This window comes from Phascolarctos cinereus, unplaced genomic scaffold (genome assembly GCF_003287225.1).
Source record: "Phascolarctos cinereus isolate Bilbo 61053 unplaced genomic scaffold, phaCin_HiC Scaffold_5;HRSCAF=322, whole genome shotgun sequence".
NCBI lineage: Eukaryota > Metazoa > Chordata > Mammalia > Diprotodontia > Phascolarctidae > Phascolarctos > Phascolarctos cinereus.
This window is the reverse complement of record NW_027555958.1, coordinates 437843714-437869020: the sequence shown is the minus strand read 5'-3', so window position 1 is coordinate 437869020 and position 25307 is coordinate 437843714. Positions and strand designations below refer to the sequence as shown.

The window sequence follows — 25307 nt, the reverse complement described above, 5'->3', positions numbered from 1 at the left end:
ATGGCAAGGTGAACTGCAGGTGTGGAATTTTGTCAAAACAGAGAAACTCGCCAATATGATCTATGCACAAAAGCTTATAGCAGCTGTGATCTCTGTCACCAAAGGGAGAGCCCATAACCACGATGGATGAGTCCTGTAGCCTGGAGTGGCAAAGTGGCTGATGGGCCTCGGTATGTGCTTAGAGGCGTCAGCTACTCCCTCCCAGCTGCTTCCCACGCAATGCCTGAATTCCCCTTGTCTGGAATCCACTGGCTGCTCACTTTGTTTCCATGCCACTTGCATGACCCTCCAAGAGAGAATCGGTATAGCTGGGCATCATGCGGTTCCAGAACTCTCGAGTGACTGTGGGAGTGCTGTGGATTGTTCTGTTCCATAGGGAATGTGGGACCCACCCAAGATGGAGAACATCTTACACCCTTTGGAAAGTGGAAAAGAATTTGCCTGATCATCAAGGGGAAAATTTTTGAGGTTATATAAAACATATCTTCCATTTAATGCCCTGTTAGTCATCCCTTTTGGCAAAAAAAAAAATTTATTAAAACTCACTGACACATCAAACAGTCCAACAGTACATGCAGCTTGCCACACCCACCGTCTCCCACCTCTTCAAAGAAGGGAAAAAGGTTCATTCTCACATCTCCTCTGTGGGGTCAGTTTGGTCATTATCATTACGTAACTTTCCGTTTTGATTTTTTGTTGTTGTTTTTTTCTTTCTATTTACATTGTAGTCTTTCTATACATTTTTTCCCCCTGATTTTGCTTCCTTCACTGGGTATCAATTCGTGTCTTCCCATATTTTCCTATAGACTTCACATCGGGCTTCCCCATTTTTTAAGAGATACCCCCATTTTGAAGGGAGTCTTGTACTGTTAATAACAAAAAGCTGCCTCCTCAATCCAATCACCCTGACTCACTTATTATTCTGGGTGGAGCTGAATGACAGTGGGCAGTCATTCTGTCAAAAAAGACTTATTAAGTGCCTACTTTGTGCCAGATACTGTGCTAGTCCCTGGAGATACAAAGACAGGTGAAAGGCAGTCCCTGCTTTTGGGGAGCTCATAGTCTAATAGGGGAGACAACTTGGGAACAACTGTGTAATTACCCCTGTCTCTCTTTCTCTCCCTTCCCCCAGTCCAAAGAGATAACTTGCCATCAGTTGTAACGACAGTACTATATTGTCAAGCAGGCAGGCTCCTAACAAGTTCAAAAATTCTGGTTTTGTAGATGAAGAAAGTAAAACTTAAAGTGGTGACATGATCTGCCCAAGGTTATATTGGTTGTAAACAGCTCAGGTCCTCTGATCGTCACACCATGCTGCCTCTGTAGTAGTAATAACAGCTAGCACTTTAAGGAAATCATCTCATTTCATCCTCACAGCAACTCTGGAGGTAGGTGTCATTATTATCCCCATTTTACAGAGGAAACTGAGACAGATAGAGGTTAAGTAAGTTGTCCAGGATCACATAGCTAGTAAATGTCCAAGGCAGAATTCAAACTCGGGTCTTTCTGAATCCCAAATCCAGGACTGTCTCCACCATACTACCTAATATAATAAAGACAGAAAGTAAGGTTGGGTATGGGAAGTATTTTGAAAGATCCAACAAGATATATCGATTGACTTTGATGTCATAGGATGTCAGAACTGGAAGAAATCCTCAGAGGCCATCTATTCCAGCCTTTCCCTGAACCCAAAATCCCCTCCACCAAATGTCTGACAAGAAGCTATTCAACCTTCTTCCTGAGGTCTCCATTCTGCTTTGGGGTAGCTCTAGCAGTGTTAGATTTTGATGTTTAAGATAGTTGCTCTTCCAAATATTGATTTTCCCCCATATATGAAGGAAATTGTTTAAGTAATGGATTGGCTAAGGTTCCATATGTCAAACTCCCTTAACTTTCCCTCAGGAATAACACTGCACGTTCATTTAATAAAGTGTTGCTCAATGCTTCCAGTCCTATTTAGCTGACAAATCATTTTCCTATTCATTGATACTGGCACCATTACAAAAGCTCGTTTTTCAATAGATAGCTGATTGTTTCAATGTCATGGCTCTTATCAGACAGGGTCTGGAGAACTTTTCGGCTATCAGTGAGAGAAGCGTTAGGGCCAATAAATAGTGAGTGAGAGCTGGGTTTGGGGACAAAGCTCACTTAAAGAAAGGTCTAGGAACACATTTACTATTAAGTGCCTTTCAAAAGCTCATTTCATTGAGTGAAAGCAAAATTACCCATCAATTCAACTAATTTGTAATTAATATGTCTAGGAGAAATAGTACTGGTTAAAAATTTCCTCAAGGGTGGTGTGTGTGTGTGCACGCATGCGCGAGCTGTGCTTATATTACATGAGCAACAGGGTTCTGATGAATAATTTGGGAAATATGGTTAGAGGCATATAATAAGAGGTACTCAGCATTTTAAAAAAATAATCCCTAGGGATGTATTTAAATGCTCTTGTTTCCTCTGCATCAATATGATCCATGGAGTCATGACTTTAAAAGGGACTCCTGCCATTGTTTGCCTTCTAAGCAGGCATGTTAGAGTAGTAATTGAATCACAGAATTTCAGAGTGGGAAGGGGCCACATGAAGATTATCCAGACCCAGCTCACATCAGAACAAGACATTTTCTCTCTTTACTGCACCTACATCACGTAGTCATCCAGCCTTTGCCTGAAGACCTTGAAGAGAATATGTCTAATCCTTCTTCCACAAGATAGTCTTTTAAATACCTGGAGACAGCTATCATGTACCCCTGACTCTCCTCTTTTCCATACTAAACCACCGAGATCAGGGGTGGGGAACCCATGTGCCCTTGAGGCCACATATGGCCCTCTAGGTCTTCAAGTGCAGCCCTTTGACTGAATTCAGACTTCACAGTACAAATCCCCTTAATAAAAGGATTTGGTCTGTAAAACTTGGACTCAGTTAAAAGGCCACCCAAAGACCCAGGAGGCCACATGTGGCCCTGAGGCTGCAGGTTCCCTACCCCTGGCCTAGATAGTTAGGTGGCACAATGAATACAGTGCTGGGTCTAGAATCAGGAAGCCCTGAGTTCAAATCTGGCGTTACGATACATACTAGCTGTGTGACCCTGGGGCAAGGCATTTAATCTCTGCCTCAGGTTCTTTAGCTATAAAATGGTGGTCATAATAATACCTAGCTCCCAAGGTTCTTGTGAGGATCTAATACTATTTGTAAAGAGCTCAGCACGGTGTCTAGTACACCATAGGTGCTTAGTAAATACTTGTTCCTGGAAACTCCCATTTCCTTTAAATGATCCTCAGCTGATGCGGACTCAAGGTCCTTCCTAACCCTGATTGCACTATTTCTGGAAACTCTCCAGTTTATAGATTATCTTTTTAAATGTTACAGAAAAGGGACTATCACTTCCTTATTCCTGGAATTTATAACTAATAATTATAATGGCTAACATTTACATAGTGTCTAATGACCAGAACACAGCACAATGAAATAATTACCTCACTTACACTGGATAATATAGAGGGCCTCACTTATTATAGTCTAGGATGGCGATTCTTTCAACTGCCATGTCAAAAACACTATTAACAAAACATTTTGAGACTAAAATCTCAGATCTTCAAACTATTGTCTAGATATACCTTATCAGTTATGTACTTATTAATTTATTCATTTTAAACCCCAGGAATAGCACTTTATATCTAAACCTATTAAATTTAATCTTGGGCCTATCATTCAAACTTGATATTTTCCTGATTCCTGAATCCATTTACCAATATATTAGTTAGCTCTCCCTCTCAATTTTGTGTCTTCTATAATTTAAAATTTTAAAAATTATAAACAATAACAATTATAAATAATGTGTTGACCTAAATACATGATCAAAGAAACATACAAAATACAACACAGAACCAAATGAACAGACAAAAATTGACCAAAAATGTACTTATTCTGTTTGAAGTTCTGTTATATTTGACTTTGCTTTCATTTTTATATAACTCTTGTGTCAGAGGCTCCCTCCTGACAAGAAGGGTCTGGCTAAGCTTTGGGGGACTTCTGACTTTTTGCCCCTTCCCAGATGATCTGGGAACTTCAGCCTTTGTCTGCATCCAAGAGCATAATTGCCAACTCCCCTAACAAGTGCACAGTTTGACAAGGCTGAAAGCACAATGAGCTCCATCTACAAAGTAGGGACAACATGGAAATGATAGATAACGGTAGCCACCTGTAGGCCATCCTTTCTTCCAGTTTCTTGAACAATCTCAGTCACTTATAGCTTTAGGTAGGGTTCCAGCAGGAACACCAAGGGGTTATGCCTCCTTTTAGGGCTTCCCACCCCTTGCCTAGTTGGGGATTTTTTTCCTATAGCTTTTACATGATTTCTTGCAGATGCTCCTGGTCACTGTCCTCGTAATGACTTGTCATGCAATTCTCCTCAGTCACCAGCAGGAGCAGTCATTCATCATTCTCTATCAGCTTCACCCTAGGTAGGTTACAAAGTATGGATTGAAAGCATTCCCCCTCTTCCCCCAAGCAGCCATTTTTTCCCAATGGTTTTTTTAATTGAATATTATTCCATTCTCCAATATTTTCATAGAATGGGTTTATAAAACAGTAACCTCATACATTCTGGATTCTCTATTCTATTCCATTGGTCTATTTTTCCATTTTCTTCTTCCGCTACTGCAGTACCACATCAATGTTATGACCATTGTGTTGTGGATATATTTTGAAATCTGGGTAGGACAAGTCTTCCTTTGCCAGTTTTTATTTAAATAGTTCATCTTGATATTTTTACTGTGCTTTTATATATTGAAAGACATTTATTAAGAACTATGTCCTAAGTATTGTGATAAGTGCTAAAAATACAAATATGAGAAAGTATAGCAGTCTCTGCCCTCAAGAAGCTTATATTCTAATGGAGGAGACCACAAATAGAGCTAGGAAACAGGGTAAGATCTGCATACAGTGATATCGTTTGGAAAGGGCAGGGAAGTGAGAGTTTGTGTGTGTGTACGTGTGTGTGTGTGTCTGTGTGTGTGTGTGAGAGAGAGGAGAGAGAGAGAGAAGAGAGAGAGAGAGAGAGAGAGAGAGAGAGAGAGAGAGAGAGAAGGGAGAGGAGGAGGAAGAGAAGAAGAAAAAAAGAAAGGAAGAAAGAAAATTCTTTGAAAAACATAATACACCAGGACAGAACCAGAGCTTTGGATCTTGCAAGAGTCAGTATATTTTGATAGAAAGGCATATGATTGAATATTTGCTCAGGTGAATAAAGGTGGGGAAGGCCAGTACAAGTTTTCTAATTTTAAAGTTTTTCATAAAAGTGACTATACATGTATATATACATTACACACACACACACACACACACACACACACACACACACACACACAGTAGCCATTAGTAAGAGTAGTGTTGGTATGTACTTATAGAATACTTTCTGTGCTCAAAAACTTGAGATACTGGAGAGGTTTGCCATTCCCTTCTCCAATGTTTATCCTATTCTGCCATTAATAAACTTGGACCTCTTCCTCTCAAGCACCTTCTGTTTTCTGGCACTCATGGAGCCCTCATTCCTCCATGTAGATACTCTATCCTTGGCCAAGGTCTTCAACACTACATGCACCTTCTTTCATCTTCCCCAACATATGGAAGAAGCAGGGAAGCCTGTATCCAAAAAAGGATAACAAAATAGAAAAGACCTGCTTCCTGACTGATTCTTGAGCACGTGTAGGTATTTTGACTGTTTCTGGTCCACTCGCCTTTTGGTGAAGAAAAGTCTTTTTGGTTGGCTGTTTGATAAAAACTGGGAAGCAAAACAAACAAATAAAAAGATAATTATGGTGGCCACTCAGGCCTCTTTCCTCTCTGGCCTTGATCAAAGAGACACTTCCTATAAGCTTGTGTGTCAGGAGAGTGGCTTTGGGCCACACACACGTACACACACACAAACTCTCACTTCCCTGCCCTTTCCAAACGATATCACTGTATGCAGATCTTACCCTGTTTCCTAGCTCTATTTGTGGTCTCCTCCATTAGAATATAAGCTTCTTGAGGGCAGAGACTGCTATACTTTCTCATATTTGTATTTTTAGCACTTATCACAATACTTAGGACATAGTTCTTAATAAATGTCTTTCAATATATAAAAGCACAGTAAAAATATCAAGATGAACTATTTAAATAAAAACTGGCAAAGGAAGACTTGTCCTACCCAGATTTCAAAATATATCCACAACACAATGGTCATAACATTGATGTGGTACTGCAGTAGCGTAAGAAGAAAATGGAAAAATAGACCAATGGAATAGAATAGAGAATCCAGAATGTATGAGGTTACTGGGGCCATGAATTAAGGCTTCTCTGTTCTTTGCCTTTTTGCATTTGTTCTTTTCTGCTCCTAAGTGAAGTAGTATTGTGTTAAGTTGTACTCCTGTGGGTTTTGAAAGATCAAGAGAGCGAGCCACCAGAGGAGGTCCAGGAGCTGGAGGCCACTACTAGGTCTGCACCCCAGAGAGATCAAAGAAAAAGGAAAAGGACAAAACTATTCATAGCAGCTCTTTTTATGGTATCAAAGAATTGGAAATTGAGGGGATACCCATGAATTGGGGAATGGCTGAACAAGCTGTGGTATATGATTGTGATGGAACACAATTGTGCTATAAGAAATGGTGAGGGCAATGGTTTCAGAAAAACCTAGAAAGACCTATATGAACTGATGAAAAGTGAAGTAAGCAGAACCAGGAGATCATTGTACTCTGTTACAGCAATATTGTAATGATGATCAATTGTGAAAGACTTAACTACTCTGATCAATACAGTGATCTAAGACAATTCAAAAGAACTCACAATGGAAATTCCTATCCACCTCCTGAGAGAGAGAGCTAATGAACTCTGAGTGCAAACTGAAGTATAATTTTCATATTTCCTTTATTTTTCTTGTTTTTGTGACATGGCTAATATGGAAATGTGTTTTGCATGATAGGTATCATATTGCTTGTCCTCTTAATGGGTGGGGGAGGGGTTCAAGGGACAGAGAATTTGGAACTCAAAATTTTAAAAAATGCTAAAAATAATAAATTTAAAAATAGCTAGCATTTATGTAGCTCTTTAAAGTTTGCAGAGCACTTTATACATTGTTTCATTTGAGCCTTACAACAATGCTATTATTATGCCTATTTTTCAGATAAGGAAACTGAGCCTAAGAGAGATTATATGACTTGCTCAGGATAATCACACTCATGAGTGACTTCCTTTACACCACTTCCCTGGTGCAATTCTTCATTGGAAATATGTTGTTGGCTACACCTCTTCACTGCTCTAAGGGCAACAAGCAACTTTGATTCTTCTGTCCTGTTCTATGACTCACAGCCATACAATTAGGTTATTAAAAAAGAAGGCACCTTGTCTTGGGGAAAAGCTTGGTAGCATTATAAATACTCCCCAGTTTCCCCAGTCATTCCAGTTTGCTTTCTTCCTCCTGTTCACTTCTGGGCCTGGCGCACTGATCCATCTGTAATGTCTGTCAAAGATACACACACACGTATACATATATACATATGCGTGCACATGCATGCACACATACACACGCACACATACACATGCACATACACGTGCATATAAACACACCGGCGGACTAGTTCTATGAGTTTTCCACCCAACTTCATGTCATAGGTATTCTTCATCTGCCTGATTTTTGCCGAGTGGAAAAAGCCGTCTAGGAAGCCTGTCAAGAAGGGAAATGAGATTATTCTGGAGTGCATTGTTCTTCTTGAAGTCACACCAGCTGCTAGTGATCCATGCTTTGCTTAAAAAATCCATTGTAGATTTTTGCCAGGGATCGATCTCACATTCCTGCTTCATGCTTCCCAGAATCCACCTCTTCCCCTTTGAAAATCATGACAAGTTTTCCTGGCTTTCCTTTTACCTCTCCTGATTCACATTTGATCACAGGACCACAGGTTCCTACTTTTGGTCTGTGAGCACAATGGACCAAAATCTTTCATGTAATATGCCTTCAGACTTCAGATCATTTCTTCCACTGTGTGGGCTTTAATCCCCTCCTAATATTTGTTCTAATCTAATCTCCTTAGTGGGGAACTCATTCTGTTAGATAAAGAAGACAAACAAAAGAGAAGCTGGGTCCCTCTGATTCTAGGTGTTTTTGTTTTATTTCCGTATTTTAGACCAGTGATGTCAAGCTCAAATAGAAATGGGGGCTACTAATCCATATTTAGGGAAGGCACATTGACTTAGTTTTGAGATGTAATATTATCTATGCTTTATGTATTTTCACTTACTTTGTTAAATATTTCTCAATTACACTTTGGTCTGGGCTGGCCCACGCAGAAGTTTTACTGGATTGTTGTTTTCAATGGGAGAGCCCTGAAGAAGACAGGATCTTCTGTTATAAGGGGAACTGACATTTCCTGGTGTGTCGCTCTCGAAAGCCCCTTGACATACATGATTTCATTTGAGACATGCGATTCTGTGAGTAGGGTAACACAAGCATTATCATCTCATATCATAGGTGTCAACCTTGCCCTGGTCCCTCAGCTAGTAAGGTGACAAAGGTGGGATTCAATCCTTCACATTCGGAACACCTCTCTCCCCAATCCAGAGCTCTTTTTCACTGTTTGCGGTGCATATCTGGTAAGGGGGAGGTAAGTTTAGTCCACCATAACACCTCCACTCACTCTGGGCCTTCTCACAGGTGGAGGCAATCTGAGAGGAAAATCAGACATTCCCTGTGGCAAGAATAGAGGAGATAAAAAGGAGCTTTGAGATATGGAGGACCAACAGAGAGCTGTGAAAATGGTGCTATCCCAGAGGTTTTGCGTTGTTCAGGTGTGTCTGATTCTTTGTGACTCCATTTGGGGTTTTCTTAGCAAAGATAATGGAGTGGTTTGCCATTTCCTTCTCCAGCTCATTTTACAGATGAGGAAACTGAGAGAAACAGGGTGAAGTGATTTGCCCAGGGTCATGCAGCTAGGAAGTGTTTGAGGCTGAATTTGAACCCAGGAAGATGAGTCTTCTTGAGTCTAGGTTCGGTGCTGTAACCCCTGACCCACCTAGCTGCCACAGAGCAGAGGTAAGAGACTGCAAGAAGGAAGCCACCAACCAGGGAGAGGTATATATGCTAGAATGCTTCTCTGGTGGGCTGCAGGATACCTCCATACCCCTTCCCTTACATGCACACTTTATGCAAACCCTAGAAGAGGTGTCAAACCTGCTGCCACATGTGACCCACCAGAGTCCTGGTTGCTGCCCAATACGTTGTAATTGGGAAATCTTTAACAAAATAAATAAAAATACAATAGAACAGATGTTAAAATGTGGTTTGAGCTGGCTCCTACCTTATAAGGTTATTATAAGACTCAAATAAGATAAAGTAAGTAAAGAGCCCTCCAAACCTTAAAGCATTATGCTGAATTCGAGTTATAATTGTTACTAAACTATGTTTTCTCTGTGCTGTTACTGAGCTATGGAATGCTGTTTGCCTCTATGCTCAACGACTCTTGGGTGCTTCCTTGTTAGTGGCCATCTTTGCTGGAAGCCAGCACTCCTCACTGGCCCCACCTGTTAGCCGTCTCCCAGGCCATTATTACTGCAAAATAACTGTCACCTGTAGCTTAGGAACAAACGGGCTGGACACTGTGCTGAAAACCAGGGCCTCAAAGACAGAAATGCAATGGTCCCCGCCCCTAAGAAGTCAAATGTTCTACTGAAGGGTATAACACGTGCACAGATAACTACAAAGTCGTGGGTGCTAACACACCAGAATCCTGGGCCTAGATTGGGAAGACCTGAAGTCAAATCTAGCCTCAGACACTTGTCAGCTGAAGGACTCTGAGAAAGTCCCTGAACCAATCTCTGCCTCAGATTCCTTTCTTGTAAAATGCGGGAAATCGTGGCACCTGCCTCCCAGGATTGCCGTGAGGATCCCGTGAGATGACATGGGTGAAGTGCTTTGTGAACTGTAAAGCGCCGTATAAATATTAACTGTGATTATTATTGTGGTGGTAGTGAATTTTGGCAGGCCGGATGTGAAGGAGAGAGCACTGCCCGCCGGGGAGATCAGAAAAGGCCTCATAGAGGAGGCAGAGTCTGAGCTGAGCCCGGGAGTTATTGGACAGTTGTGGATTGCAGATAGGTAGACTAGAAAACAGAGGCTATTGTAAGAGCACAGGCAAGACATGATAAAGACACACTACTTTATTACATTTACAAAAACAAAACAAAAAGCATACCAGAGACCACCATCATTAGTATTTTTGAAAAAAAAATCAATTTCTTTCAGAGTCATTTTTTCTTTCTAGAAGTTTTTAGTGTTGTTAGGACAAAGATACTATAAACTAGATGAAGTAATGGTTTGCACATATTTTGGGCAATTTTGCCTAAGGTGATTCTAAAATGCTAAATGCCAAAATGTGGAAGAATTGCTCTTCCTTTAGTTAACAAAGATACAATCAATGCCTAGAATATATTTTTAAAATGAAGACTTTTTTGGTTGAAAACTGAGAAAAGAATGCACTCAACTTTGTGATTTTCTTAATTAAAAGTAGTCAACAAGATAATGGTTTTTGTTGTTGCTGTTACAACTAATGAAGTTTTAGGTTTGCCTTTGGTATCAAAACTGACATGATCTGATATTTAACAGAATTTCAACTGTACTTTTCTTTCCTTCTAAATCCTCCCTGTTTGCTTCTTCACATCCTCGTGGACTCTCCAAAAAGACTGCTGTAATAGCTTTTAACTTCTTGTATCAGATTAGGTCTAATTTAATATTCCTTGTAGCACTTTGCCTCATTCCTAGAGTATTTTGAAAAACATTAAAATGCAAATATAAAACTATGGCTTTATTTTTAGCATACAAAATCATTACTGTAAAGTATTATCATACTTTTATATTTTGACTGAAAAATTTTCCACATGCCCAGATATTTAGATTTCATTAAAGCATCCCTTTTATACTAAGCCTAAAATATATTTCATGAAAGCTTACAATCTGAGGTATAATGAAAGACTGACCTCCAAAGGTAGGATAAGTTCAGATAAATCCCAAGTCACCCAAATCACCATTCCTTTTGGGGTGATTCAATAAACTTCAATCTCAGGTTTACTTATTTTGTTTCCTTTTAAAATTAAAAAAAAAACCCAACATAGAATAATGTTATAATCAGCAAACAAGCCAGCCACAATTCACAAGATTGTTGTTAAACCAGCGCAAAAAGTAGAACTTGTATTAGAGGAGGAATAAGCTAAACTGGTTGTGCAATGCGAGATACATCTGACTTTAGGTTGATTTCATCAATAGCCTGAACAAGAATATTAACAAAACAAGTTCACAAGCCCCAGATTAAGAACCCCTGATCTGAGGAAATGTCTCCTGAATATAAGTATAATCAGTTGGTGGTGGCGGTGATGGTGGGTATATCAGAGGGTTTGTAGTACTTTTCCTTTCTACCAGCAAGGACAGTCAAAGACAGGCTAACCCCAAGGGTGATGGCTCAGTTATCTTGTCCAGATTCTCCTTGGAGGGGCATGGCACCCAGAACTAATAGAACCCCTGTTTGCATTAGGGGAAGCAAGGAGGGTGTGTATAATGGTGAAGTGGGAAAAGCCCCAGAATAAGACAGACAGGTCCTTTAAAGATGAAGCCTGGCTCATGAACTCAGTGAATAAGCCCCAGTAGCACTGTGAACAGACATGGCAGGCAGCCACAGGTACATCAAAATTGAAGATCTCAGTTCCACCAGGAATGGAGGGCAAGGAGTGATCTGAAAAGAATGTGCTGCATCTGTGTTCTACTCTATCCCAATTAACTGCTATGTATACTCAAAATGATGGCTGGATTCTCTACGACAGGAAGTAAAAGGACTGGGAGGAAAATCTCTCTACTTTTAGGTTAATAGAGAATGAAGGTCATCTTAAAAAATAATAATAATGATAGCATTTATATAGTGCTCTAAGGTTTGCAAAGCTCTTTACAATACTATCTAATTTCTTAGGTGCTACTGCTATCTCCATTTTACAGTACGGGGCAACTGAGTTAGACAGAGGTTAAGTGACTTGCCCAGGATCACAAAGCTAATAAGTGAGAGTCTAGATTTGAACTTGGTCTTCTTGACTTCAGACTACTTGACATTCTATCAACTGTGCCACATAGCTGCCTCAGTATCACTACATCTGAGCTCTTTCAAGATGCTTAGGATGATAGGGCATAGGTTTAGAATAGTTGCTGCAGAAATATAACCACAGGGAAGCTGGGTGGCACAGTGGATAGAGCTCTGGCCTTGGAGTCAGGAGGACCTGAGTCCAAATCTAGCTTCAGACACTTGACACTTACTAGCTGTGTGACCTGGGCAAGTCACTTAACCCCAATTGCCCCACCAAATAGCAATAAAAAAAAAGAAAGAAATATAACCATAGTTCTTTCTCTGAAAGTCCTTCTCATCACAGACTCAGCTCTTGATGGAAAATTGACCTTGTTCACATGGGGTCATTATGTTGACTACCAGAGGACACCAGGCATCAAGGAAAGGGACACACAGACCCATAAACTCTGCCCTACTTGATTTCTAGCTAGTGAGTATATTAAGGAAGAAACCCAATAACATTACTGAGGTAGGGAAATATCTAACCTGCTTTGTTAACGGTTATATGTGTCACTGTCAATATACTGATTTTGCTCAGAGTATGTTCTGCAGTTTACCTTTATTGCATTTATTTTTTATCTATTGCTTTATTACTTAGCCTGGATGATCACTTTTTGGGAATATTGTAGAGAGAAATATTGCTTAGGTACAAGTTGGAATAGATGGCCTCTGAGGTCCCCTCTAACTGAGATCCTGTAACCTTATAAAAAGAATAACGTCCAAACCTGCAACATTCTCCACTCCCAAGACACTGGGCAGCTTGCAGTGCTGCCCAGAACACAAGATTTCCCCAGGGACACATACAACACACAGAGACAAGCATCCAGAACAGCAGATTCCTGGAACTTGATACTACAACTGTGAAGAGGTCTCATGTAGTTCTTTAACTTTTCTTCCTTATATAATTAACTCTGCAACTATGGCTTAATGGGCCAGTCTCAGATTGCCTGTGAATGTTGATACAGAATTAGAGCATCCTTCCATGCTTCCAACAGTCTCCTTTCATTTTGGCTTATTCATAAGAATTGAAAAAAATCTTAGTTGGAAAGAACCATAGAGATTCATCTAGTTTGACCACCTCTACCATTCCCCTGATTTTCATAAGATATTACTTCAAATTCCCTTATTTTCCTTGTTGCCCTCCTCAGGGTATATTATAGTTTATCAATGTCTGTTTTAAAATGGGATTCTCAAAAATGAATGATCCTTGGGTAGTCTCCAGTCTAGTAAAAAAATGAATGATCCTTGGGTAGTCTCCAGTCTAGTAACACTGGCCTTCCTGCACTTCCTTGCCCATGACATTCCACCTACTGACTCCATTTTTCCCCCCTATTTCCCTATACTTGGAATGATTTTCCTCCTCATCTCTACATCCTTGGCTACCTTCAATATTTGGCTCAAATGCCATCTTCTTTAGGAGGCCTTTCCGAGTACTACTGCCATTCCTAAAACCTTCCCTCTGAGATTATCTCCCATTGAAACTGTATTGTATCTTGCATGTCTATAGCTCTTTCCCCATTAGACTGTAACTCCTTGAAGGCAGGTATTTACTTTTCTTTGTATTCCCAGGATAGCCCAGTGCCAAAGTACCTGATAAATGCTTGTGAATGATGATACTCCATGTGTCATCTGACTAGTAAAAAGGACAGCGGGACTATTACTTTCTTCATGGAATGACCTTTCTAAAGGACCTTAAGATTGTGCTGGTTTTCTCTGGCAACCACGTTACACTGCTGACTCATACTGACCCTAAAGTTGATAAAACCCATGAGTCTTTTCTTCTAAACTCCCGTGTAGTCCTATCTCCCCCTTTCTATACTTCTGCTCAACTTTTTAAAAATACTAAAAATCTCAAGACTAGAATAATGAGCTAATTTGAATTTAGTAATTTAACATTTTCTCTCTTAGATCCCAAGTCATTTGCAAATTAGATTATCATGGCCCTGTCTTCATCTAATCACTATACAAATGTTTAAAATGGGCATGCTGAGGAGAGGGCCTTGTAATATGTTAATAGAGAACGTTTTCTGGATTGTTGGTAGTTCAGTGATAAATACTCTTTGGTTGTAGTCTTCCAACAAGTTCTGTGTCAACCTAATGCTATTATTATCCTGTCTACATTTCTCTGAGGTGAATATAAGAAAAAACAGAGTGTTATTCCTAACCATATTATCCGATTTTCAATATTTTGAGAGCCTTCCATCTCTCTCTTGAGCTGACTTCCCTTTCGGAATGATAGGCTATTTGATCTTACTTACCTTTTCTCGGAATTCTTTGACATTTACTTTCCCCGAGTTTTGGGCGCACATCTGGCTATGCCCAACATCCTCCTCTTTGTGTAACACAGATGGCATATTGATCTGGTAACTTCCCTCCAAAGTTGTCATTACTTCTATTTTACTAACCAATACCTTGTTCAACAGTGTTAGGTTCACTGTTCAGTTTATCTCATTGCTTCCTTTCCCATTTGAGATAGGAAATCTCTTCAACACAAGAGACGGATTCATCACGCTTGGAATGAAACTTCCAGATGTCTAGAAAGTTGAATAGCTTCCTCAGCTTTCTTTTGTAATCTGTATCAGTGTTGGGGATTTGTAAAGATGTAGAGGGCCACAGGCTGTTCATGAGAAATAGTAGTTGCAAACAATGCCTCAGGATTACCTGTTATAGGGGGTTGCCATGGACTGTCCAAAGCATCTCTTAATATGTGACTATGAAAAATTATACCCTCAGCAACCCACTGGCCTTCTATAAAAGCGTCCTCATTATTGGTGTTGACAATAGGCACATGTTTCAAAATGCCATCAAAAACCATTGTGTGTGGAATTAGTTGTGTATACATAGTGGTAGGTGGCAATATAGTTAAAGCAAAAGTACCTGGTCTCACAAAAGGGGTAGGAAGCACTGGTACTGCACAGCATGAATAAGCAGGCAGTTTATAATTACCCATGCTTCTGATAAGAATCACGTCTATTAAGGAGAGGGCTGCATGGCCACCAGCGCGGCGTACTTGTGTTTCCAATCCTCCTCTCCTCTGTTTGTCTCCTCTGTTTGTAATTCTGCCATTCCCCATTGATTTCTGTTTGCTCCCCACAGTTTTTGTTTTGGGGTCCTTGGGGCTGGACCCCTGCCCTTGTTTCCCACGTGGTATCTACACTCTGATGCCCAATGTCCTGGTTTTTTACACTTTGGGAATGCGGTATTGGGCCTATTTGTGCCCCCTGGAATATTCTTACTTCTACACTCCCTCTTGATATGACCTGGTTTGTCACAATTATAGCACAATCTTGTTTTCTGTCTCTCAGAGGGTCTATTTAGGACTTTTTCCATTCTTTCTGCTAACATATTAATATGTCTGTGATCCTACTCCTTTACACCTTTGTATCAATCCTTCCAAACTAGCATCCTGTCTTGCTCCTGTCATTGCCCTTTTACAATCTTAATTAGCATTAATTCTGGCTAACTGCTTTAATAGTATGTCTGTTCCTGGGGCTTCTCCCATAGTCCTTTGTATACCTTTCGTCAATCTACCAAGAAAATCAGTAAAGTCCTCCCCATTCTTTTGCTTTATTTGTGCAAAAGGCGTTTCAGATCCTGGTTCTGGTATTCTTTTCCATGCAGTTAAAACACATGAAGCTATTCTTTCATATGTTCCAATTGGTAAATGAATTTGTTCTGCATTAGTGGACCATTGTCCTTGGCCAAATAATTGTTCATACATGGTTTGAGCTTGCGGGCCTGGGACTAGGTGGCATGGGCCTGTTCCGAAAATTCTGCTATCCAAAAGATTGCTTGACCAGGACTCAGCACTGCCCTTGCTATGGCTTTCCAATCATTGGGAGTAAAAATAGTGTATGCCATGTTTTCCAACTGTAATAATGTATAGGGAGAATTAACTCCGTAAGTAATACAAGCCTTTTTCAATTCTTTTATCATTTGTATGTCTATGGGGTCGTGTCTCCTTCTTGCCCTGGATTCTGTGGATCGGGCTCTTCTATCACAGGATATGTTGGTAAACTCTGTATTCCTTCAAAATCTGATGGTTCACACTGCTTTAATAATTGTTGTAAGGGAGTGGTTACACTCCCTCCTTCAGAAACTTTTTCACTTTGTAATGTTCCATAATGCCCACAAGATGGCGCTGTAACTACACGTTTCTTTTCTCCTTCCCCTGTTCTTGGGGATTTTTGAAATTCCTTGGGCGGGGTTTTTGAAATTCCTCATGGCACGTGGCGGGAACTTACTTTGTTCTTACAGCTCCTAAAGCTTCCTCTTTCTTTGTTCAGCTAATATCCTCCCATGGGGGAGGGGGTTCTGGCCATTCCTCTGCCTGCTCTGTTCTTAATTTACTATATACTTGAAGGAATGAAAGAAACCATTATCGAAATAGGTGATGAATTGGATATTTTAGAATATAGAACACATTTGAAATGTGATTATAGGTATGAATTCATTTGCCTTACCAATGTTAGACACAATAAATCCCAACGGGATTGGCAAAGAATACGTAGACATCTAAATGGGCTGTTTGGGAATTCTACTATTGCAGTGGATACTGATGACTTATACGAAATTGCTAAAGATATTGCAAGGGCGGCTGATAAGGATTTGATGCCAGATAAAACTGCCCAACATGTACTTGATTGGCTAGATAAACTCCGTAACCCTTTTAATAACCTTGGACATTGGTTTGTATCTCTATTGTCTTCTTCATTGCCATTATGTTTGCTATTATTGGCCATACTGTGTTGTGGACCGTGTTTGCTCAGGTGCATAGCTAATCAGATAAAGGACTGTGGGACTGAGCTTCATATGCTCCATCTCCAGCAAAAACAGAAAGGGGGAATTGTTAGGGATCTGTAAGGATGTAGAGGGCCACCGATGGGCGGAGGCCCCTCTCGGGTGCTGATCTGTGAGCAAAGGTCCCCTGGTTCGGTGCTCCATTGTGTGGATCTGTAACAATCTTTAACTCCCCTAGTTATTGTATGGTCATTGGCAGTTTATCTGTGATTGGAGTCAGATAAGTGCACAGGATGTGCATGCACTGTCCTTAGCACAGCATGAGCTCTATGTCATTGTAACTTGATAAGAAGTTCTTGTTACTTTACTACTTAAGTGAATGCTTTGTTAAAATTAAACGGAGTTGCCTCCATCTTGTCTCCCACCTCATCAATGTGCATTCGAGATAGAAGGTTAAGCTGGTCTTATCCCTTCAAAGTTAGTATGGGATCCTTGCTCTTGTGGTGAGCTGAGTTAGTCGTGGGACAACTGGCGCCCAGCATGGGGCCCCCCCTTTTGTAGTCTGAAGACTGAAGGGTAGGCAGCGGAGCAAGCTGAGAAAACAACCCATGATCCACAATGTGGGACCCCCTTTAGCCTGAAAAGTGAAGGGCCGGGCCGGAGAAAAGGCAGAGAAATCATCCCACAGTCAGGACACTGAGGTCTTTGGGAAGCCAGGCAGCCTCCTTGTGAGAGGTCTCCCAATTGTATCCTGTAGCAGAAGACCACAGAGAGGTAAGAGGATTTCTTACTATGGGGCAAAATCTAGGTAAACTCTCAGATAAGGAACAGAATGTTAGAGAAATATATAAAGTGATTAAGGAATAGGGGTGCTCGGTAACTCCTAAGAAAATAAAAGAGTTTTTAGATATTATTGATATAACATCTCCATGGCTTCCCAGAGAAGGGAGCTTAGATTTAGAACAATGGAAAATAGTGGGAGAACAACTGACAGAATTTTATAACACCAAAGGCCCAAAATCAGTTCCTCTGGGTACTTTCACTATCTATAATCTTATAAAAATGGGCTTGCAAGCTGAAATACAGGGTGAGAAAAGAAAGTTCCCTGCCTGTACTCAAACAACTTCCTCGTTGTGCTCCCCTAACAATAGTAGAGCCGGATCTCCTAAGAGAGAGAACAGACCCAAGATTTATAGGTTATATCCTGATTTAGCCAAATTAAGAACAGCCTGTGGCCCTCTACATCCTTACAGATCCCCAACATATCAGGAACTCATGTTTCATTTTCTCCATTTGTATGATCAGTCTGCAGTATTTTCCCATAATATTAGTGCTTTTGTGTCTTTCCTCAACCAAATACCACCCATGCTGCTTTTTCCCTATGGTTCATGGATTTCCATGCAAGTGTTTTTCTAGGGATAGGGACAGGGACTGGACCTGAGTATATATTCTTGAAATATATTTCTCAGCCTTTGAAGAAGGTATAGCCTTCTTCTACTGCCAGATTATAGCATTAAATTCCATTCTATCAAGTCCTGGCAATACCTAAGAGGTTATATCTCTCCTTGTGCAAAAATCTCAGGTTTACCTTAAAATAAATACTCTCTCCACTGGTATATAGACATGTATGGGGCAGAGAACATAATTACTCATTTTACCAAGAGAAGTTAAAGGCAACCACTCTTTCCCTCCTGTACTTTATAGAAGTTCCCAGGCCCACTAGCTTTCCTATGATGCTGTGGGCTTGGGGTGTTTGCCCAAAAAGAACTGAAAAAGGATTCCAGGAAGCCAGAATAAAAAGGAGGAGAAAATTCCCGGAAAATGGTGCTATTGAGGCAAATGAAGTGCCTGAAGGGGATAGAGACTATGCCTGAAAGATGAACATCTTAGTATGAATATATCACCTATTCTTTATGTAAGCAGAGGTAGGAGGGAAGTCAGGATTGGTATGCTCCCTACAGCCTTATAGTTTGCATTTCAGAGACTGGAACTTGCTTCTGTGTCATTAACTGAGGCAAAGTTGTTCAGGTACTTATCAGAAAAACAGCCCTACCCCTTGGTACCTTATTATATAAAAATGAATTGGGAACCAAATTGGATTGTTTTCCACTAAATTGGGCTGTTTTCCATTAAGCTTTCCTGGATTTCCAGATTCAATGTAGCAAGGGGTTGGGAAAGAATTTCTTTTCTTTCTCCAATACCCCCTAGGAGCAGAAAATGGCAATTTGCAGGAGAAGCACGTGGCAAACAAGCAGCATATACTTGTTCAAGTGGACTGAGGTTACCGGACACCATTTTTTTGTTTCTATTTCTGAGTATAGGACAGACTCTAGAGATACCAATCATGGGCTTTTTCAGCCTTGAGGGTTATCTCCTGCATAACCCCAAATTCTAAAGTTCCTAAGCTAGAATTCAGGCACCAACTTCCTAGAGAGATTTCCTCAACAGTTTGCTTCTTAAAGAAGTAAGAAACTTGGCTAAAAAAAAAAAAAGGATTCTAGTCTGCCAAAACCTGTTCTTGACTAACCCATACTTTTTCTTAGTAATTGGTTCCCTTTCTAAATCTCACAAACCAACCCTTTATTAATACATTCTAGAATTTTGCCAGGAATAACTGTCATGTCTAACAGCCTGTAATTAGCAAATATTACCCTTTTCCATTAAAAAACAAAACAAGACAAAATTTGGACATCTGCCATTCTGCAGTCCTGTGATACCTCTGCTGTTTCCCATAATTCTTGAAGATCAGTAAATTACAGGACAGTAAGTAAGAAATCACATTTACCAGTTGTTTTTTTTTAAAGTACCTTATATAGTTCATCCTGGCCTGGTAACAAACTCATTGAGTACAGCTAAGTACACACTCATGAAGGATTAATGTATGAGATCTTCCCTACCCACAGCCCAAGCCAGGGGACAAGGCACTTCCCTAACGTATTGTTCTGGGATTGTTTCAACCCAGACCCACCTTGGGGAACTACTCCTTAAGAACAAGTCTTGAGGTAAACATCCAGGGACTTGGCCAATTCCTGGGTATTGATCCGAGACATTTCTGACATAACAAAGATTGTTCTTGAGGTCGGAGAGTTTCAGCCCAAACTCTAGGTCCTTAGGATTAATCACCTATTCCCCGGCTCCTGGCCTTCTTTGTGTAGGGCTGATAAAAAGGGTCTTTCTTGGGAAAGTGACTTTGGGAGTCTCCCTGGGAGAGGCCGCTTTGCCTTCGGGACTTTCCCAACTGAGACCCTGAGGGCTGTGATACAGGCCTCCCCCAGCCAGATGTTCAGGACTTGGTGCTTCCTTGGATTGGTGATGTATTTCTTCTTCTTTATCTCTCTATCTTTTTGTAAATAGTCTTTGCTTCTCAGATTGTACAATCATATGTAATCACATTTATTTGCATGTATGTTTATGATTATTGCCATTATTAAATCATTTATAAACTAAGAAAACTGTGAACGTGTCTTTGTGGGTGCAAATTCGAACTTGTGAAACAAATTACAAGTGCTGTGCAGCCCGTAACACCTTACTGTTACAACTTACAATACCTTGGTTTTCTACCTTCTGCTAAATAGGTTTGTTCTGTTCTTCCTGGTATAAAAATCACTCTCCAGGTAGAGAAAAGGAAAGCAAAATAGGAGTTTGCCAGTTCTACCTTTTCTTCAATGTTCATCATAAATCTTCCTCTTGGTCTTCACGTAGCTAAAAAAAATCTCTTTGTCTTTTGAATTGTCCATTTCACTCATTCTGAAATTAGGGTTCCTGACACTCTTCCTGTAAGGCTATTTTTAAAATCCCCTGGAACCTGCTCTCATTTCCATTTTCCATACATAGGGACAGGATTAGACCTGTGATTTCTTTAATTTAGGGAATGCTCAGGTGAGTAATCTCTCTCTACTAATGCACATTAATACCTTCTCTACAACTTGTAGCCTTAGAGTATTTAGAAGTCAAATGACTTGCCCAAGGTCACAAAGCTAGTATATGTCAGAGGTGATTTGAACCTAGGTCTTCCTGGCTTTCAGGTCAGCTCTCTATACAATACCATAATGCCTCTCTTTTCTCTATACACATCCTTGAAATATTTAAGTTAAGGTCTCTGTATATCCACATTAGTCTCCTTTGATAGCTCCTCTTTTTCCATCCACAGATTTCCTCATTTGTGTTTATATTAATAAATATATACATGTGTTTGCATGTGTATTTTTTTTAAAGAAATACAATAAAGTTTAAAAAGATGATAAAGGTAAAATAAATATAAGGCATTTAAGGAGGAGGCCACCAGCTGTTGGGAGGTCAGGAAAGGCTTCATGTAGAAGGTGGTATGAGCTGGCTGTGTCCTGAAGGAAGAGAGGGGTTCTGAGGCAGAGGTAAGGAGAGGGTGCATTCCACGATTAGGGGATGGCTAGTACAAGGGCATGCAGAGAGTAGATGGAATGTCCTGTATGAGGAACAGAGAAGACCAGTTCGGTTGGATCATAGAGTATAGCGAGGAGAAACAATGTATGATGAGGTTGGGGCCAGGTTATAAAGAGACTTAAAAGCTAAACATAGGAGTTTATATTTCATCCTAGAAGCAGTAGGAAGTTTGTTCAGTGAGGGAGTGACACGGTCAGCTCTGCCTTCTGTGGGCCTGGCACAGTGCTAAACACTGGGAATAGAAAGACCTTACATCCTTCTTTAGGGAAACAATATATACAAAACACAGGATGTCGCCAAAATCTTGGAGTTGTTTTAGGCTCCTTAATCTATTAAGCTTAAAACTGCACAAAGACTTTGGGGACACCCTGTATAAATGCAAAATAATATTGGGGTTGGAGAGTGATCAGGAAAGGGATCCTACAGGAGGGGGTGCCTGAGCTGAGCTTTGAAGGAAGCTGGAATTCTGCGTGGCAAAGGTGAGAAAGGAGACTCTTGCAGGCTTGGGAGAGAGCCCGACAAAACCGCAGAGATTTTGGAACAACTATGGAATAACTCCCATTCCAACGTTGCCTGGTGTGGGCACAACACAGACAGAGTCCGTGCAACAGAATCAGCACCACATTCCTTTGGCCGCCATACTTGCCGAAAGCAATATCCTTGGTGTTCTCTCGTTTCTTTTGGCAGCTCTTGAGATGCCTCTCTGAGTTGGCTGTTTTGTTATAACTGGGAACTTAAATCGGTGTGTCTGACGGGAGAAGCCTTTACAAGCATTGCTGGCTCCCAGACAGACCTTTTCTGAACACTGAGAAACAACATAGTGTACTGGATGCTACAGTGTTAAACATTTAACAACTGACTCTCCAAAAACACACAAAAGATCCTCTTAAAATTAATCTCCATTATTAATATTTTCTCCATTACCTTATTGAGTCCAATCAATCAATCAACATTTATTAACCTCGACACAACAAATCAAAGCTCTGATTTGTAGTATGAGTCAATTTCCAATGTCTAAATGGAATTCAACAATCTTTTCTCTCCAGCCAGTATGAGCTGGCTCCACCACATCCCGGGAGAATGTTTCTCTTAGGGTTAGAAAAGTAAGAGTTCAAATTCTGCCTTTGGTACTAGCTGTATGACATAGGGCAAGTCATTTCACATGTCCAATTTAATTTTTTCCCTCTAAAGAACAGGAATAATATCCATCTACCTCACAGGGTTATTGTGAGGTTTAAATGAGATAAAGCATATAAATTAGTTGGTAAACTTTAGAAGACCATGTGGATCAGTTATTATTGTGAGTTGGAGGCTAGTTCAAACTGTTTCCTTTGCTGATCATTTGGCAGATTAGTGCCAAGGTCTAAAGCAAACAGAAGACTAAGCTATCATCTCCAGAGATCTTTAAGCAGAAATCCAGTTATTGCAGGGTTTCAAAACCCAATTACTTACCATTTTCCTTCCAGAGACTTCAGAGACCATCCTGGCTGTTTTTTAGGCAACATCTCTGGAGCACTCTGAAGAACTCATGTTAAAACCAGACATAGAATGTCAAAAATTATTAGTTATTTTTTCACATATACATTTCGTACTTCCTCAACTAGATTGTAAACTCCTTTTGGGTGGCAACTGTGTTTTATATTTCTTTATACTCACCTGTCTCCCTTCCCATTCCCCACACCCTTCTACCTGACATGATGAATTCTGGCATGTGGCAGGTGCTCCATAAATTTTTGTTGATCAATTGATATTCTTATAGAAAATATTTTCAAACAATATAAACTTTTAAAATTTAAATCTTAATATACATTCCTTGGTCTAATTGGAGGCAACATGTCAGGGGCTTGCAGTAGGTAAGGGCTTAAAAGAGGTTGTTAATGTAAATGTAGAACAGCTTCTCATGTAGATTTTGACTCATCATTAAACCTTTTAATGTTCCTTGGGCTCAAAACTTGAATTGGCCAACATCATGGTCCAGTACCCCTTCTTCACACAACACAGGTAAACACAGCGAAAATCACCCTCTTCACTGATGCATCATGAAGAATTTCATCTGAATCACTATCATGCTCCTTCCAAAATAAACATTTGATCAAGAGCAGCAACTTAGGTAAAACTATTATTAGTAGCCAGATGTTCTATTTCCTCACGCTTTTTTATCTGTTGCTTGCAGGAAGCCACAGTGTGAAAGAGACAGTTGCACGGTTCTCACATTATTACCTATAACTATCCTGATGCCCCCGAGCTTGGCTGTTCTGGCTTTCTTAATCGATAATGACAGCACATTGTATTGAAAAGAGTATTCAAGTAAGAGCTGGGAAATTGGTTTGAGCTCCAGGTATGGTACTGTAACCCAGGTTTCAAGCCTGGAGCATTTTGCATAAGAACTAAGAGTGTAACCTTGGCCAAGTTACCTCATCTCCCTATGTCTCAATTTTCTTGCTTGTATGATGAAGTGGTAGGCCTCTGCTATCAGAAAAGCCCTCTTCCAGACTTGTCTATTTCTGTCGAACTCACCACCATTCTTTCAATCTTCCACGTTCATAGCCTCAGCACTATTTTTGACCCTGCATTCTCAACCCCAAGTTGCCAAATGTTATCATTTCTACCTCCACAACGTCTCTCCCATCTTACTCCTTCTCTCTAACCATCTTAGTTCAGGGCCTCCTCCTCTTTCACCTAGATGATTGACTCCCAGCTGGTCTCCCTGCCTCAAGACTCTCCCAACTGCACCCTATCCTCCATATTGCTGCTAAAGTAACTTTCTTTAAGCTCAGGCTAGTCTTCTAGTCAGTAAACTCTAGTGGCTCCTTATTGGTTCTAAGAAAAAATATTAACGCATTTGTTTAGTTTTGAAAGCTCTTTTCAGACTGGCCCCAACCTATTCTTGTAGATTCTTCTTCCTGAACTCTTCTGTTCTAGACAAACCGGCATGTTCTGTTCTTTCTGTTCTTCCCGTGTGATTCCCTCTCTCTCACCTCGGCGCCTTTCAAGGGCACACGTTCCCTCCTCACCTCCACCTCACTTAATTTCTCTTCCTTCAAGACAGTTCAAATACTACTTTCTCTACAAAACCTTCGACCTTCAGTCCCTTTCAGAAAATCTTTTATTGAAGTACTTTGTATTTCCTTTCTGAATATCCATTCTATAAATATGCTTCCGAATGCACTTATCTCTCCAAGTAAAATACAACCTTTTTTGTAAGTAGGGATTGGTTCGTTCTTGGTTCTAAGTGGCTAGATGGACAGAGCTCTGGGACGGGAGTCCAGAAGATGTGAGTTCAAACATGGCCTTAGAGGCATGAACCTTGGCAAGTCACTTAACCTCTGACTCAATTTCCTCAGCTGTAAAAATGAGGATAATAGTAGCACCTACGTCCCTGGGTCATTGTGAGGATCAAATGAGTTAATTTTTGTAAGCATATAGCATAGTGCCTGGCACACAGGAGGTGCTTAATAAATGCTTGCTGTCCCACTTCTATCTCCAGCACCAAGCACAGTGCATCCCACATAGGGCTGCATTTATTAAACGCTTTTTGTTTGACTGAATGAACATGAAGGTTATTTGAGGGGTTTTTCAAGAGGAAGAGAGAGCAAAGGATTTCTGAAATAAGTGAGGCTGTTTTTTTTTTTTGGCTCAGCAATGGGGTTAAGCGACTTGCCCAGGGTTACACAGCTAGTAAGTGTTATGTGTCATTCGACCTTATGTCCTTCTGAATACAGGGCCGGTGCTCTATCCACTGCGCCACCTAGCTGGCCCCCGAGGCTCACTTTTGAAAGAGACTTGCCCCTGAGAAGCTGAGAGGTCTCGCGAGAAGGTAAGAAGTCTCAGACCATCTCGCGGGGCTTGCCAAAGTTCTCCTCTTCCCACCTCCCGCCCCTTCGGCTCAATCCTGAGCTGAGGGAGCTTCCGGGTTAAAAGGCCGAAAAAGTGAACCTTCGCCAGCGACCCGGAAGGAGAGCTGCCCTCAGGCCCCGCCCAGGTGCTGGCGCAGGCGCACTCCACCAAACCCCTCCCAG

The 25307-nt window shown here is 40.7% G+C and overlaps 1 pseudogene across 1 annotated transcript in view; it reads right to left on the bottom strand.

The window, feature by feature from the left end:
* LOC110210006 (calcium-activated chloride channel regulator 1-like) overlaps positions 1 to 14516 on the bottom strand; it is a 54631-nt pseudogene extending 40115 nt beyond the window's left edge. The window contains exon 1 of the transcript XR_013487147.1: positions 14388 to 14516. The product of XR_013487147.1 is annotated as a calcium-activated chloride channel regulator 1-like (transcript). The remainder of the gene's footprint in view (positions 1 to 14387) is intronic.
* Positions 14517 to 25307: the final 10791 nt, after the last annotated feature.